Source organism: Homalodisca vitripennis, chromosome X (genome assembly GCF_021130785.1).
Source record: "Homalodisca vitripennis isolate AUS2020 chromosome X, UT_GWSS_2.1, whole genome shotgun sequence".
Classification (NCBI taxonomy): domain Eukaryota; kingdom Metazoa; phylum Arthropoda; class Insecta; order Hemiptera; family Cicadellidae; genus Homalodisca; species Homalodisca vitripennis.
In genome coordinates, this window is record NC_060215.1 from 54,605,536 (window position 1) to 54,624,301 (window position 18,766).

Sequence of the window (18,766 nt, forward strand, 5' to 3'; positions counted from 1 at the left end):
CCGGAATGGGATGAAATCCTTACGAAGTTTATTAAGGATGTGGACCAGTATTTAATAAATTCACTAACACGTAATATAATATTTACTTTTGAGCTTTTAAGAGCATTTCCTATTAAAAATTACAATATTATTTCAGTTTTCAAATCTAATAAATTTAATTTAATATATTTTAAATTAAAACTAATTGGCATAACAGGCAGATCACTGCATTGGTTTATAAGTTATGTAGAACCTCGTTCCCAGCTCGTATCCATAAGTTTATTCAAGAGTAATGTGGTAGCTGTAAAGTATAGTATAGTACGGGGAAGTACCATCTCCATTTTATAATTTACATAAATAATATCTCGAAATTTAACATCCAAGGTAAGCTCTTTTGATTCGCTGATGACACAGTGTTGCGGTGCGGACTGCTGGCTGTGAGTGGTATGACACGGCACATGAGGCCCAGACATCCACTGATTTAAGTCGAGTAAAAAATTGGCTTTACCATAAAACTATAATTTAATATTTCAACATTTAAATATCAGTATAAATAAATATATTACAAGATTTGTTGGAATGTTCCTGTCCAGAGAGACCTTCCGCTACACTCCTGTGATTATACGAGGTCTAGTGATTCCTGTGGTTGTGGCATCATTGATCGTCAAGAGCAATATCTTGTGGTGTACCGTTCATCAAAGTTTTTATTATCAGCTGAGTGGGTTGCTGTCCACGGATTGCTTACTGCAGAATGGCATACTGGCTCACGGCGCTTTCTTGGCTGTCTTGGAGGCACTGACTGTTAGAAAACAATTAACTATCAAAATCACTCTTCATCAATATCCAAATCGTTTACTATAATTGCCAAAAAAAAACTATTTATTAACTTGCGAAACAAGAAAAAAAGTTGATTTAGAAATTTCGAATTATAACAATATCACGGACTTGTTAATTATTCAATGAATTTATCTCACACAATTCGGATGAATGTACTCGACCATATTGCACAGACATGAGTAGTAGTATTGCCGGGTATAAGAGAGTGAATGATTGGCTCGTGCAGGGGTGGGTGCCACAGACCCACTGATACAATCGCAGTAGACATGATTAATACTCCATCAAATTAATAACGCCCCCCCCCCATACACACACACACACACACACACACACACACACACACACACACACACACACACACACACACACATACACACACACTAACGTATAATGACACACGCGTACGGATTCGTCTCTGTACACAGACAGTTCACAAATGCATTACACAAATATTTCATTCAGTATTATACTAAACAGACAAAGCCATGATCTACAGAAGTACATAAAGTTACAGCCACGTAGTTCTTTCAAAAGTTTAAGGCATAACCTTATTCTATAATCTTTTTATATTTTTTTTTAATTTAGCATGAGACAGCACCATGAATCACCATTGAAATATAATTTAAAAATTTTTAAAACGTGTTCGGTTATGCTATTTACATTTAAATAATTCACTAATCACAGATTGTCTTGTATTATTTTTCGCTTTGGTAAATTATCAGATTTCCTTTCACTTACAAGACATAAATGTTTTTATCAGCACTTAATGAAATGTATGTTTTTATCATATTCAATACTATTTCTAGCCTTACATAAACCATAAACTGTCGGTAATGTAGTGAAAATGATTATAAGAATTGATGAATAAAATTGACAGACTCACATTTTGTCTTGTGAGTTAAAGGTATTTTGTAGGAACGGCATTTATCTTGAAACCCTTTTGCATGTTTCTAAAATGTTGTACTAGGTAAATTATAACCGATGAGTCCCATATAGGCAACTCAATGGATGTCTAGGAGTCGCACACAAATAAGATATTGGAATAAAAAGATTAATTGTAGGTAGCTTTTTTGTGGAGGGTGACTTTTCGAGTGCTGGAGTGCGTGGGGGCTACCTTAGTATTAAAGGTTTTAATCGAATTGAATAATTTTAAGCGTTGAATGCAATTCTAAAGGTTGGACAATTTTGCAACCTTATTATGGTCATCCTTAAAAACTGATACCTTTACAGCAAGAAGTTTTATGAACCACTATGGTAGGAACTCCCTAAAATAGTTGTACTATCAGTCTTGACGGTTTCATCCCACTGGCTTTTAAACTTAGCAATAGTAGTTTATGTATTGTAAATATTGCCCTCATAATAGTTTCTAGGGGCATTGCGGATGGAGCCCACACGTTGCAAGGCCTTAATATTATGCAGATTATGTAGATAGGATAGCACGCGACAGGACAGAGTGGGCCATAATGACCATTAGAGACTCAGACAAGTTTGCAAGATAGTACGTGGAACATCCGAGACATATCTTTTGAAGATCCAGCGGAAGGGAGCCTTACTTTGGACTCTATATACATGCAGTTAATATAGTATTTAGTTGACATCTTCAAAGAGTAGATACAAAATCTGGTAAACATTTATTTTATACGCTATACAAACTAGAATTGAAACATACTAATTTCTAGAGACGATTGCTGATAAGTATGAGGGTAATAAACGGAATGTTGCATGCACAACGTTTTGGAGATTGAATTGCCAGTTGTTTAATACTTTACAAGACCCGAGGCCTATTAACCAGCGAGAGTGCAAGAAGCTTATTTATGGTACGCAAAGGGTATTTCGCTCTCCAACTCACCCCACAGGCAGTAATAGTTAGCTAACAGGTCAATTGGATTGTATACCTGAATAGCAGTGATTTCAACAATTCGTGAGTGATTTCTTGGAGGTATCTGCGAAAGACAATCGTTTAACTTAGTAATTGGGCGATGCTAAATGAAAATGGGGCTGTTACAACGTTCCTTTTATATGCGGGATGTAAGCGCAGGGCATATGGTAACTGTTAATATGCTATACAAGAGTGTTCATAAATCCGTCCAGTGATGGTCATTCACGTTATATGGGTCGGAGCTTGGTTAATTTTAGGGATTATTGTAATTGGAGAAATTGTGCGTTTTGCTCTATTTAAAAAAAATTAATTTGAGATTTATCTTGTAAGGATTTACTGCAGAAGTAAAACTTCGCTAAGAACCCATGGTTGTTATGTTTTACTTCCCAACAAGCTTTTACAACTACCCAAAAGTAAAATAACTCAGAATATCACAATTGTACTTACATATCTGCCCAAAAGTCTGATTTTTCATAAAAATCTAATCTATATTTTGCTGAAGTGTATAATTCTTAGAATACACGTGCTTAAAGTTATATACTTGACTCAAAAATGTATTGAGTAACTTCAACGTTTTTCCCATTGTTATGAAGAGAAGGACCCGAAAAAGAATCCAAATGAATCTATGTTTAGTAAATAGACAATAAATTGGAATTTGTGTACAGAAAAAAATATCACTAAAGTTCATTCTCTTTTAGAACCATGTTTACTTATTTTTATCATGCAAAAACTCTCTTTTTTTGGAACCTGTAACAATCTGGAGCGACATTTACATTTTGTAATCCCCGTCCGTAAGCTGCATAAATACGAATCTAGAATATCAGCTCGGTTTTTAAAGTAAAGTTATTGAAAACTGTTATTGAAAATGAAAGCAGCCTATTGCAAGAAGAATAGAAATCGTCCTAATTTCAACTAGCATCGTACCCGGTGTTGAGAAAATTATACAATAAAAGCAAATGCCTCTAAAATCCCTAAGACTTTTTATGAACAATATTTCTTAGACAACATTCGTAACTATACAGAGAATGCCTGACGTAGACTATCAGTGCGTATTTGGTTGTTATAAATTGCAATAAAGTTTTTAATTTTGTAAAAATAACCCAGGTAATACCATATACTACTAGGATATAAGAAGCAGTCATTAACCGATTATACTATTGATGATTATCCATATGGTTATAAAAATATTGATATTATCTAGTAATTAATCAGTTAATATTGCTAAGTTGTTATAACAAAGGAATTATTATTACCAAAAATTTTGTGTATCACTGATTGCCCCACACTTTTTTCGAGTCATTTTACAACTTGGTTCTAACTGTGTGGTAACCATTTCCGGTTAGTAGAAACAGGTTTGCCTACTATTATGTTTTACATATACAGCGTAAAAACGGTATCTAATACAACGCTCAATTCAATAGCTTGTTTTGACTTGCCAACAAATGTTGTGTTAAACCACTTAGCAAACTGTTTTGTGTTCCCTAACAGGGGAGATTAAAGTTTGAATAATATTGTACCATTCATTGGGTTACTTATATACTTGTTCTTCGTGACTGTAATTAAATACATGTAGAGCCAAACTGATCATTAGTATTAACAGACTAAAAGTAGGGGTACTACAACAATTATGTTTGTACAGTACTTGATTTTATTTTTACACCGATGGATGCTGATAGGGTATATAAACTTTTATCACTCAAATTATAGCTTACGAACCCACTAGAATTCCTACTATATATTGAAGAATGCCTTTCGGCTTTTGTCAGAACTGGAAACATTAGCGCACTTGGCATAACATTTAAATTTTACATATTGAAATACTTGCATAAGATGGTCTATTAATTGCAATACTTACCCTTGAAATTGTTATAGAGAATGTGCTTTTATTTAAAAGCACAAATAGATTTAAATAAAATGCTTTTAAATCTTAACTTTATATATTTAAAAATGTGTGTAAAGATTTTAATAATAATGCTTAGTTCAACTAATTTGGTCCGCACATGTTGGTGTATACTTTCGAATCTTGGAAAATTAAGACCTTCTATATTTGCATAGAACATGTAATGCCATGACATCATTTTAAACATAGCCATTCTGGATCAGTCTTAACAGTAGAGAGCTTAACAGATTTTGTCTATTTTTCATGCGTTTTGTATGTAATTAAGGATTATTTTTTAAAGTTTGCGTTTGTCTATTATAGACTTATTTTACATCTTTCTCTTCGAAATTAAATTTTCTACAAGTACCGTGAAAAAATATTTTGTGTTTATTGTACATTTAACATAGTAAATCTGCTTCAAACCTAAATGTAACTTGTTTTTCGGGACCAAGTTTCGCGTATTTCGTCACATATCTTAAAAATTACTGTAGCTACAGGTCTGGGAACGGTTTTATTCAATTTTTCAGTTCATTTTACATAAAGTACGCTAAATTGTACATCTTAATTAACAGCCAACAAATACCCGTAGGGCTTCGTTGCAGCAGGGGAACTGAAATTCAGACGAAATCTTTCACCCTGTATAACTTGGTAACTAAGCATTTTCGGACCTATGTTAATTAGACATTTTTTTCTTATTTTGATGTGAGGAATCACGCCCTGACTTATGGGCACCTTTTTTCAGAACACCCTGTATATATATATATATATATCGTATTTCTGTTGTACGTTTTATGCGTATGTAAGCAATGAAAATATTTTTCTTATTGATTTTAAACCATAAAAAGCCCTTTTAGTTAGTTAAACATCACATCAATAATCAGGTTTGATTACTAAACGTGTAGTTCAGAAATACCACATCTTATTGGTAACAATAAAAACTAACACTGAGAAGTCAATGCTCAGAGATGATTGGTACAAGTACTAACCAATCGCTCAAACGCCGCAAACATTTATAGTACAAAGGAAAATATTGAAGGGCGACCCAATCTGGGTGTCAACTACTGCGCTCAGGCTTGTCCTAGAGATTTGTTCATTATAACTTCAAGCTTTCAAGGGATTGAACTTTCCCTTTGCCAGATTCATGAAATTATTAGTAATTAGTTTTCACTAAGTGCACTATTTAATGTCCATTTATTCTGAAGTATGCAAATTTAACAATGTAGAATAAATCACATACGTGATACATCACATAAAGGATACACACTAGAAGTTTAAGCTCTGTTATGGGTTACTTCATATAGTAGATTGTAGTAGTGATATAATACTTCAGTAATATAAGTAGTTCAGATATAATTACTTCAGTAGATTGTGATAGTGATATAAAAACCCACACCACGACCATCTTCGTGGCTTAGGATTTAGGTTTAACCGGGTGTTTCCATAACCAAGAGGACCTAGGTTCGATTACTTATGAGGGTAACAGCAGTGTTCAAATAAATTTAGTACATTTTCCTTTGAAACTTTAAATATAGCCCATTAAAATACCGTATTAAGAAAACCCGTAAAAAACCAAATTTAAAATCAAAGTAAGATGCCTTGTAGTTATAAAAACACTTTAAATTATATTAAACTAGTTAGTATCTTAGTTTATTTTACATTTATATTAAACACAGTATATCAGCTTATTGTAAATACACTAATGACGGTTTTTCATGATAGAGGGGAAATAAAAACATCATAATACGATGTATATATTTCAAATTTTTACTGCATAACAAATCTTAAAAAAATACAAATTTAATGTATTTAATAAGTCAGCTCATAATAATGGATTCATGAAAATCACTTGAAAATAGTTTTAATGCATTTATGTAAAAATAAAATAACAATTAACGGAGAAATTATTATTAAGTATCACGACAGCGAAAGCCTTAATGGACAGAATGTATACTAATGGAATTAGAAAATACCATAAACTAAGACTGATGGGGGATAGTAGATTAATATGAAAAAACCTGCCTGAATTTAAAACCTTGTATTGTTATATTCTATAAAATTTAATACAAGCTCAAAATGGCAGCAAAAATATGTGTGTGTTATCTATACCACATATAACATTAGATATTTTACTACTTTTTCTAATGTTATTTCCGCAACTGCTCATTTACGAGCCAAGTAAAAGTCCGAACTTTTTTAGTTTATACCCTAACTAAGAGTTTTATAATTGTTTCGAAGGTAAATAGAAATTCATCTATTCAATTAAAACTGTATTAACGAGTAATTTAAGCAATTGTAATGAAAATGGGTATACTATAGAATAAAATGGTTATATTCTTTGCTTTCAGGACAAAATGGCGTATCTAATAACATATTCGAAATTGAGATACGACATATTAATGGCGACGCGCTCTATTCATATATAGAGTGAGTGTATCTCAGTAAGGATTTGTTGAGGAGATATTGCATCCTAGCAGATTGGCTTATTTAACTACTTCAAGGAACGGTTTCAAGGGAAACTGGTGTATATTGAGATAAGCCAGTTTGTGAGGAGTGGAATTGGGGGGGGCTTCCATTTGCAAGGGGCATAACTCAAAATACTTCTTCGTTATGAAAATATGAACATCGCATCAATTTCAAAGAGATTTTGGCAGAACGCTTTACATTGCTGTACATGTTCAGTAAGTCTTTTGATGAAGCTCACAGGTAAAAGAAATTTTTTGTTAACAAATAAAAAAATGGGAAATTTACAGCTTCATCGGGTACATGAATCAAGCAGCAAGATGCTAAACAAAGTTCTAGGTGTAACCCTAGGAAGTATCTAACAGTATTTACTATTTACTTTCTAAGTGTAGTGAACTACAACAAGTATGCAAAACAATAATAAGAAATAAGTATGCAAAGTTATATATAAGTATTTTTTGTGTTGTTTGTTACTAGCTAATACTATGCACACATTAGCCTTTTTCATAAGCAAGTTTTATATTAAATTTCAAATCATAAGCCTAATTGGAAAACTGGTATTTTTTTACAAAAAAAATTTGTATTGTTTTAATGTTATTGTATACTTTATTATTATAAAATATTACTTTATATTTTATGAATATAGCATTGCCCTTCCTTAATACTATTTCAATATTTTTAAAGTTTCATACTATTGTACTAATACAAGTGTTACGATTATAATAACTTGAAGAAAATTTTAAATATTTTTTTTCATAACGAAGGCAATGTAATTCCTATTTTAACATACAAAATTCTCTTCAAATATTATTTTGTAATAAACAAAATTATACGTTATTATTTTCATTCAAATGATTTAAACCGTAACCTTTATTTATTTACACTTAAGAAATTAAGTATAATATTAGATACTTAGAAATAGGCGCATCTCACGGGTAGAATTACCATTTAATTAATTAATTTCAGTATAAAAGATACTTCAATGCATAAAAACAAACACTTTCATAAATTTTTAATAAACGTTATAAAAGTATATATAGTTGTAAATATAGTATATAGCTATATGGATAGTATAAAAGTACAATATACTATCCATATTATTTGTAATAATTCAGCAAAATCTGTTGATAGATGACTTTATGATTAACTTGAGTGAAATCACATCATTTGCTCTCCTGAAAAGTAGCAAAAAATGAGTTTCGCCTTTTTGTCCTGAAAGCAACGTATTATTTGCATTTACAATTTATGTGCTTACCGTGTGTTCAAAATGTTTTGAAAACTGAAGGGATCTTGCAAACCATAAGAGATAGATCAAAGATTAGATACAAAGTGACAAAGTTTTGTATAATAACAAGACCAACAAATCAATCTGGTTAAATTAATTATTGGTTGTGTCGTTCTCTCGCTGCGCTCAAAAAACTGTTTTGGTCAACATTGTTAAACTGTTACTGTTTTCTTATTATTAACGTTTCTTACATGACATCTGAATTTAATTTCTTCTATTTTTTAAATGTTATAATACTTTTTTTAATGCCTGCAAGTACGGATGTAGTTTTTGAGTAAAGTTTTGCAATGCGATGACCCATTTTTTTACTTTATTAAAATGAAAGTATATTTTTTACAGATTTGAAAGATACGATATATGTTATACTTTCCTTGAGATTTTCATCAAATAAATAATAAAACCCCGTTTTTGTATTGTCGCTAGAAGAGAAATGTTATTCTATTAATCGTATTGTTTGTCAACCTGACTGATTATCTGATGTTTGTATATATTTATTTATTTTTAAACAGGTGATCGTAAAACCTTTCAAGTTTACCAACCCTGCAACTATTGGAATAACAAAAATCCCTTTTATAAAAAAATAATGGTGTATTTTGTAACAGCTGATCCAAGCAATATGTGCAACGTAATTTCTAACATTGAGTAAATTTATGTTTTGCCCCTTTACTTGTATGCATATTATTTATTTTAATACTGAATAGATTTGTGTACGATGAATTTGAGAATATTTTTAATTTATCTATACTACTGTGCCAAATCTAATAGTGTCTGTCTATGTATTCGTGTGTATGTTACTCAATTGTGTATCAACTAATGGACAGATTGCTCTGAAATTTTACTTAAGCATTCTTAAGGTCTGTGGTTAATATATATATATATATATATATATATATATATATATATATATATATATATATATATATTATTATTATTTTGAAAATCACTACGAGATACGCCTCACTGGTCTGTAAAGTTGTGAAAATCCCATCTTGGTCGGTTAATATATTTAAATTCTTTATTAAGGCCATATAGAAATATAGAAAATAAGCACAGAAGGCCTTAAGAAGATAAAAATTTAATTCTGACGACTTTTGAGATAAATAAATATATTTTAAAGCAATGTACTGTATATTTGTAACCAGCGCGATATAAATAAATTTCATCTATAATTAGATGACAAAATGTGCATTCCTTTAAAATGTGCTAGTAGGGATAATAGTATATAGTGAAAACATTTTTATTGTTTCAGGATGTAACTATAACGTGAAGAAGTAGAAGTTCACACGTCCATCAACAAGGTAGGAAATTCTGGTACAGATATATGTTTAGAGTAAGTAGAATTCACATAAGTTTTATTCACATTTGTTATTTTTCTGATTTTAGATATTGATCATTTGGGTACTTTATCAGCTAAAATATATAATTTTAGTACATAAAATTTAAACTATTTTCTATATTAAATGTACTCTTCAGAATACCTTAAGCTAAAATAAATTTAATTACATACGTTTTTCCTGAAACATTTTTTGAAAATGTAAGACGTCTTAAGATAAAAACTAATCTGTAATAAACTTCAAGATGAAATTGAAGACGTTTCATTCCATTATTTGTTAGAGAAATATAGATGGCCTAACAAAGTTCTTGATAATGTAATGAAACGTTTTCATTTAATCTTTTATTACAACTAGGGCCATACATATCTAATAAATACGGGCTTTTCTGTTCATGTCGTCGTTACTGGAAAATGTAACTATCTATATGCGTAGACCTTTTAAAAATGCTCAGCCAAATAATTAACTATCAAAGGTGTGCTATCAATGCTGTATAAAATTTGTCTTAACTGTAATGCTAAAATACTTATATCAATTTAAAACTCGTTATGCGGTACTATGTTACAAATATGGATTGTTACTTTCTGCTTATGAAATAATTTTTTGTACAAACTATATAGATTCCTAAAGTCTAAAAGTGTGTAAATGCTGTAAACAGTACTAAATACATACAGTATTAGCACATTTTAAATGTGCACAAGAGATGTGTAACAAAGTCGTTTTCCAGAATCTCGATGATATTCGGCGTAATCTCATGTTATTTCAAAATAAACAACCAAAATCTGTCTCTTGCCTACCATTGAAGAATATTAGAGAATATCTATTTTATGATTTCATGATAATATTCTTCACATTCCTGAGTAATTGTAATATTACAATAGTGTACGCCCGGCCTTCTGTAGGAAAATTAATAATGATATTTGAAGTTGTAGAGTGCAAAAATATACGCGACGTTCCTTTACTATATGCATAGATATATATCTTATTCCAACAACAATATTAATATGCGATAAAAATTTTCACACAATTATTATACCTTTAGTAAACAGTAATCATAACATAATTTACAACCTGCTTAAAACAGTGATATAATTTTTAAACACCTCCGCGGTATTATTAAAATGATTACTTCATATGTTGACTATGGTAATGTATAACTATAAACATGAAAACCGTGGTAGACCTCAATAACCAAAAAATAATTAGTCTTCCTGTTTATTTCTATTAGTATAATTTTTAATGTTAATTTTAGGAGATACATGGATTTAACATGGATCATAGGAATTCTTGAAGTTGTTTTTTGTTGGTATGGCAACCATACAGATCCGAAGAGCCCTGTAACGACTGCAACCCTCCCATATCACTTGAAAGGGTCTTCTAACCCTAAAACCTCTATTTAATGGACCAAAGCTAAATTACTCAATAACGCTCTCATAGTTAATCTAAAAAATAATTTCTAATTTCGTTGCTTTAAAGAATGTATTTTAGCAGCTATTGATGACGTAAGTAAGTGTTAATTAACTCACTCAACACTTTAATGCTCAAGGTTAAATCCTGTTCTTTGATGCCCATTAAAACTATAACCATTAGTCATTTAAACTCTAAGCAGTAAATGTCTACTTGAGTTCCACATCATTAATCAATGGTCAAACCTTTTTTTATATACAGGTATATACAAAATATTTTTGTATAAAATATTTTAGTGAAAAAATTAAACCCCAAGTATATTTCTTTGAAATATAGTCTTTTCGACAGAAGAAGCTTAAGAAGCTCAAAGTTTAATTCGCGATCTATTTATTGTCATAAATACACAGGGCTTCGCACGCATATTATGTACGAATAAGAAAACTCTCAAAAACTCATGTTTTATTTCATTAATACCGATAACAATAAAACATCGATTATATTGATGCTTCCTAAACCTGTAAAATATATATTAAGGATCTACATTTGGTTGCACTCACACAGGTCCTATAGTTAGCAGTAATAAATATGAGAAAATTCTCGCTTTACACAAATATCTTTGCTGATAAGTGTAATATTTAAGTTTAAAAAATCGCGCAAATTTATGTTGTAAAGTACAGTAAACTCATTTTGTAAACTATATTTGACATCAAAGTGTGAAAACTGAGAAAACACAACAAATTATCGATAACTGCTGTAGTCATTAAATCTACGAGTATGCTCTAATAAGCATAGTTTTGATTGCATTCACGGGTTTACTCTTTGACTTATTATGATTACCAATTCTATTATTGTGCACAGATGCAAACTGGACTGCAAAATTCCTTGTTGGCATTTTTGCTGGACATTTGACCAGATAGGTTAGGACAAAAGCAACTTGTCTTTAGTCCTTATACACCAAACCTGTAGTTTATTTTTTGAGTGGGTTCATGAGTTCTTCGGAAAAAACTCTTGCCTTTACCTTAATGACAAAGGAGTTATGCAAATTAAGCTTAATTTTGTATTGAATATTCCTCGAATGACTACGGTACTAATGAATTCCAAAACCTAACTGAAAACAACTTTATAGGAGGGCAATTTTGAAAAACATTTATTTTATTTTTGCCTGTACTCAACAAGGTTATAATTATATATATATATATATATATATATATATATATATATATATATATATATATATATAATTTTCAATAATTCACATCGTAAAAGATGGTCCGGCAAATGGTGAGCATTTGCAACCCTTGCGCAAACACCCACCACGGTGAATGCATACTTGTCAGTTACGTACAATTTATTTTTGTTCGTACATGATCAGTTAATGTTTATTAGCAACATTTCAAAATGGCGTGTTTGGTAGTTAATTTGTGCATTACAGAAAATTGCCATTAGAGTGGAATCAAAGTCTTTTGTTTTTTAATGCAAAGATAGTTGGTATAAAATGTATAGATTGTTCTGGAGATTTATAGGATATCCAGATCATCAAATAGTATATATTATTTGGAGATATCATTCCTCATGACAACGCTCGACATCGTGTTTGTTACTACATCACGACAAGGATATAAACAACGATACGTTTTAAATGTAGCTTTTGTATCACGTTCAATCCCGACCTGGAACACAGTATATTCAAAGTTATGGAGCACTGTAAATTCATGACTCCATTAATTGGCAGCATAAGCGTATAATACCTTGATCGTAAACTGGAAACATTCATTGTCGTTACAATTAATGTATTAAATTTAAGCCTGATGACGTGTCAGTTGATACATGTGTTAAGAAGTGTATAACTCAATTAACTTAGAATTTTCGCACACTTTTAATAGAAAAATTTAAATGTAAAATTTTAATAACTCTGTATAAGGTGTTGTTTTTAAGCGATTAAATATTATAAATGAAGTCGGATTGTGTTGAAAATAAGAATAAACAATTATGTTGAATAGAATACATATAAAATAAAACACTTGTTAGATGTTAAATTTAAATATAAATATGTCTTTCAGGTTGATTACAGAAAAAAACATTTTAAAGAACCAATAGTTACGAAATCAAATTTTTTGTGTCAAACGTTTACAATTTGTAAGTAAAAATTAATAACGTACTTTGCAGCATTTACACAGTTTAAATTACAAAACCTTTTAGGATAGTAGAAACTTTAATAAAACTGTTGCCGTTGGAAGTCCTGAAATTTCATTTATGACGTAGCAAAATGGAACGATTGCTGTAATGGAAATGTATTAAAATTAACGATCGCTCATTTTTACTTAGCGCTTCACAGTATAAGGTAAGTGTTTAATCGTTCTCTTTTAGAGTCCTTGAGCTTTTGGGTATTGTAATATTCAGCTGTTTTTTAGGTACCTGAAATTCCCTAAGTTTTCAAACCTGTTATAACAGACATGGTTGAAGATCACGATATCAAGGTCAGTGATGCGTGGGGATGCCTGAAAGTCCCTTTCTCAGATTACAAGACTTCGGACCTGGTACAACAGGAAGGAAATTTTGCAAAATTAGTGATATTTAACAATGATTACCACGGATGCTTGAGGACATTTGAAAATTGAAGGCCGCAAGGTTTTGAAACATCTACAGTTGATCGAGAAGATCGTATTAAGGCAGTCTGAAAATGGTGATTAATCATTAAATATATAATATGAAAGCATCTGTCGGACGCTACAGAATTTCAATCTTGGTAAAGTGCAAGTTGAGGTACTAGATAGATATTGAGGATATCTACATATTGGGATGAGTAATGATTCGGAGCAATATGCTACAGAGGGCCTCTTCGTAAAAATATTTGTATTAACAACGGTATCCTTTTATTTGGTCGTGTGCATTTGGTCCTGTTGTGAAAGACAGTTTCTGAATTTATCCCAAAAATATCCCTGATTTCAGAGTTGCCACGTAAAGAATTAGTATAAGCTTTGAGTATTTTAAAGATTGAGCGATTGGATGAAGAGAAGTAGAGCTTTAAATTACTGAAAACATGCTTCAGTAAAACTTAAGCTTCGTCCAGTTTACCACAATTGATGGCCGAGACTGGTGCAGTAAGACGTTATTGTTTAAGACGTGATAATTGCTCCTCGGAGATCTCGCCGGACAACCTGCCGTTCTGTAATGGTTTCCAATGTGGCTCTGTCACAGCTTGCGTGCATCCTAAGCATGGCATCCTATGCAGCGAAGAAAGATTTTAGGATTTCTTACAATTGTTATCACTGACATCAATAATTTTTGCGTCAAGTGGAGAATGTCCGATGATACGAGTAGCATGTTGAAAGCGATGACGTCTAATAAATTGGACTTCACAAATAACAGATATATCCATATAATGTGGCTACACAATCAAAGCTATCCCCATTAACACATATTTCAAAAGCGATTTAAATTTTTTAACTTTATTGTTCATGTTTATGTTTTACGAGTGCAAAGAGCAACTCTTTATCGTTTTTCTCTGCCAACATAAATCCTTACAATATTGTTTGATGTAATCTTATCAATTAAAAATGTTTCAAAAATTAACGTTATAAATAGTGTTTAATGGGCGATTTCCGTCATGTTCCTGCCTCTGACAAATAAACGAAAGAAATACTCAATGTTAGAACGAGAAATCTTTTCTTCGACTACCACCTTCTACATATAAAAAACCCATTGCATACAAAGAGAAGGAAACACCAACCCGTCAAGATGTTTAGACCAGACTCTTAGTACTTGAAGCTCGACAAAGAAAAATCCTCTAAGAAATCAGTCAAAACCTAGCCACGCACTGGTCAGAACTGCAGAATACAATAAAAATTGGCCAACCACCACGAATAAGAAAGCACATATGGTGGAACAGCACATGCTACAAAAGTGATATGTTAAAGAATCAGTTCAAGAAAAATTTAAAAATGAAAAATAAAACAGGAAAATAGCACTAATTACCAATAGCCCGATAACAGGGATAAAAATAATTCGAAAAGTAAAATAGGACTACGCCAAAATTGTCTCGCAGACATTGAACAGGATTTTCTTAACAATAACACCCAAAATCGGTACAGGACCTTCAGACAGAATATTAGTGGATACTAACCACTTACTCTGTGCTTTCGTAGAGCAGATAGTTCATTGGAAACTAATACAAGAAACAACATATATAACCTTGCAGACTATATCTACAAACTGGTGAACTGTGACCCTCCCAGTGACAAACTCTCTTTCGAAAAAGCCCATAACAAATTCAGACCTTACCAACTTCTCTTGAGGAAATATGAGACATTATTAAATCATTTAGAAACGGGAAAACCTCTGGAAAAGATGGGACCATTGCCGAACTCTGGAAACTACACAATGACCATATCCTACAACGAACCCTCGACACAATAATGGAAATCTGGAGAACACAACAAATTCCCTTAGAATGGGAGTGTACAGATATACAAAAAAAGGAAGATTAGAGAAATCCAAATAATTACAGAGGAATTTCACTTCTTCCAGTTACATACAAAAGCTCTATTTAATCGATTGGAAAAACAAGCCGACCCACTTGTAAGAGAGTACTAAAAAGGATTCCTTAAGATTCGATTCTTTAACGAACAAATTTGGAGCCTAAAAGAAATTCTGCAGATTAGGTGCTGATACAGTCGTGACTTTTGCCAATTTAAAAAAAGATTATGACTCTATTGAGAGACAGACCGTCTTAAACACACTGTAAGAGTTTGGGATCGAAAAAAAACTATATCAATTATTGAAAAGATACTAACACAACTGCAAAGGTTAAATGGGAGAAATGTCAAAAAACATTTTAAATATTGAAGGTGTCCGTCAAGGTGAGTTAAAGTATGGTGGAATAAAATAAAATTGAATGCTTATAATTCTTGCAATAAATTGTTATTACTAATAACAGAAGAGGCAAAATTTGGAATAGAAAAACTAAACGGAATTGCTGAAAATCCCGGCCTTCAAATTTCCTATAACAAAACAATTCATTAAAAAGGTTATCATAAAAAACTTTCCCTATTAACTTATGATACGGGACAGTATTACAAGTCCACTGGAAAAATTTCGTCTTTAATTTACTTTAAAATGTTATAGCTAAAAAAAATATTAATATTGATGATCTCTCGTTTTTAATTTTGTTTAATTTTTATATATTTGAATCTAAAAAGCTAAATGTATCAAAGCATGAGAAATTAATAAATGTCCTTGGTTTATTACCTTCGATCATAACCAGAATTTACAGAATAATTTATATATATCTCATCAGTGTTAGATCAATATCTCAATATTCTTTAGATAGTTCTTTTATATACAAATAAGTGTCGTAGTGTTACATGTGACAGAAAACAGGAATATTTTGAGGAAATTTAAAATTTAAATTACAAAATAATTGAGCTGCTGTTCTAAATATATCAGTTTAATAACAATGATCTCTTACTTTTAACATTGTTACTATCAAACGTCAAAATTTAAATGTAATTTGTTCTCTTCTTCAGTTAAAATAATAGTTATTTTGTATTAGAATTAATGTTCATGCTTATTTTTACAACTTGCTGAGTTCTTCGAATAATTGTTTTGCAACTTTAAGTCAATCTTCAGATTTTGCTCTATAACATATATAGGTGTGTATTGTACTTGTTACATTTGAAACTAAATATAAAGTAAAACCTATAATGAATACTCTTTTGAATTTTATTAGATGTTCATTTTACAGGAGTATTCTTACAAGTTGGAATGTTCTCTAAACTATTCTTAAAATCCATGTAAATTACATAAGGATGATACAATTTCTCTTGGTAGTAAAAAACTTTGTCGTTTGACCTAAAAATGGCACAATTTCATGTTTACACATTTCTATATTATCTAATCAATCCCACCTATGCTAATGACTTACACCTTTTATAAATAATGTTTTTGTTTTTTCTTTACAAAAGTTTACAAAAGTAAAAAAATGCGAGTTTATTAAAGACTGTTACGAAAACATAGTGAGATTTATAGTCCTTTATTGTATACAAAAAAATCAACATTTAAATTCAGTGTCATAAATCTCTGAAATTCACAATAGAATAATATTTAAGGATTTAACGAAACTATAAATATTTATATATATTTTCGAATACCTATATTTAGAATTAAAACTTTTGTCGTAATGCTTTTACATATTTAGAGAAAATATCATCGAAACCTTTTTAATGACATTTTACTCTTTCTGAATAAGATTTTGGTCTTTCTAAAGCACATATAATTGTATGAATAAAACAGTATTCATATTTATTTTGAAAATAAACAAAGCTGTTTTTGGTCATTCGATGTATGATGCAGCACTTAAAGAATTATGTTTGTTTTATCTTAAAGTATTTTGAGTGCATCTTTTTCTACCAAGATCCTGAATTTGGTTGGTTATATTGTTTGAACCTGGCACGAAATAAAATTATCAACAATAAATTATTTCAGACATATTGACAATACATATTTCCAGTTTGAGGATCATTGTTTATTAATTGTCTTTCGTATTAACATTTTAATCACCTTTAAAGGTCTTTTTTTGACCTTTCATACTTTTTCAATACTAACATGTTTCCAATAATTTTTAATTCCGTCTTTTCGACATTCAAAATATGGAGAAATATAAAAATTGATTCTTCTGAAATACATAGACTAATTTCTTAATATATCCTTTTGTAGACGATACATTATAAACGTCTATAACTTTTTTTTGATTGGGAAAATATTTTTGAAATTTAAATTGATTGTATAATATATCAATCAATTCTGTTTGAGATTTTGTTGAAATCATTACAGCATTCTCAAGTGCTAAGTTATGAATATGTCTAGTACTTCTTAAACCAAGATGCTTTGGCTGATTTCAGTAATACTTTCTATAAAATATACAAAAGATAGATAGAAGGTGGTTTGCAACGAAACATCTATTTTTATATGAGAACATCCTTTACTGATATCTAGACATTTTTCAGGATTAAAAAGACATAACTTTTTTTCTTTTAAAAATATCTTCAAATCTTTAAAATTTTCTGCGTTTAGTTTATCATAATCATAAATTTGGTGTTATTCGGTCAAATTTTGAATATAATTAATTTCATTGACTTTTTTTCTAGACGTTTCTTAGAGTTATAATATCGAGTATAATCTTTCTTTAACATATCATGATTGCAGTAAGGATAATTAATTTTCTAACGATCCATTTATTAGGAATGAATTTGAAAAAATTACTAAAATACTTTTTTATTTTAAAATATTTTTATAAACTTTTGTTGTATTTTCCATAAATAATAAGGTTTTTGAAACTATTTTTATGAGTTAAAACAAATTAAATTAATTTTTAAAATACTATTAAACTTTATTAATATTTAGTATATTTCCAGATTCTGTAATTTTCTTTATGAATAGATTTTTCATAAAACTTTGTAAAGCTCCTAAAAAGTGTTTTAAAGTTAAAAGATTTACCTTATACATGATTTTTTAGATATTTTAATTGTATTTTAGACAGTATTTTTTTGAAATTTGAATGGCCCAAAAATATATATGAGTATAGTTATATATTAGTAAACCGTAAGAAACGACAACACAGTCGACTAAACGCATGCCATCGTTGAGGTAACATAATTCCACAACAGTAATAAATGAATACACCACATGGAACTTGAAAAGTTACAAAGTGA

At 30.3% G+C, this 18,766-nt stretch overlaps 1 protein-coding gene across 1 annotated transcript in view; it reads left to right on the forward strand.

Annotated features, from left to right (window-relative positions):
• LOC124368998 (C3 and PZP-like alpha-2-macroglobulin domain-containing protein 8) overlaps nucleotides 1-18,766 on the forward strand; it is a 393,079-nt gene that overhangs the window by 23,893 nt on the left and 350,420 nt on the right. The window contains exon 2 of the mRNA XM_046826596.1: nucleotides 9,569-9,617. The gene's annotated coding sequence lies outside the window, so the exon portion shown is untranslated. The remainder of the gene's footprint in view (nucleotides 1-9,568; nucleotides 9,618-18,766) is intronic.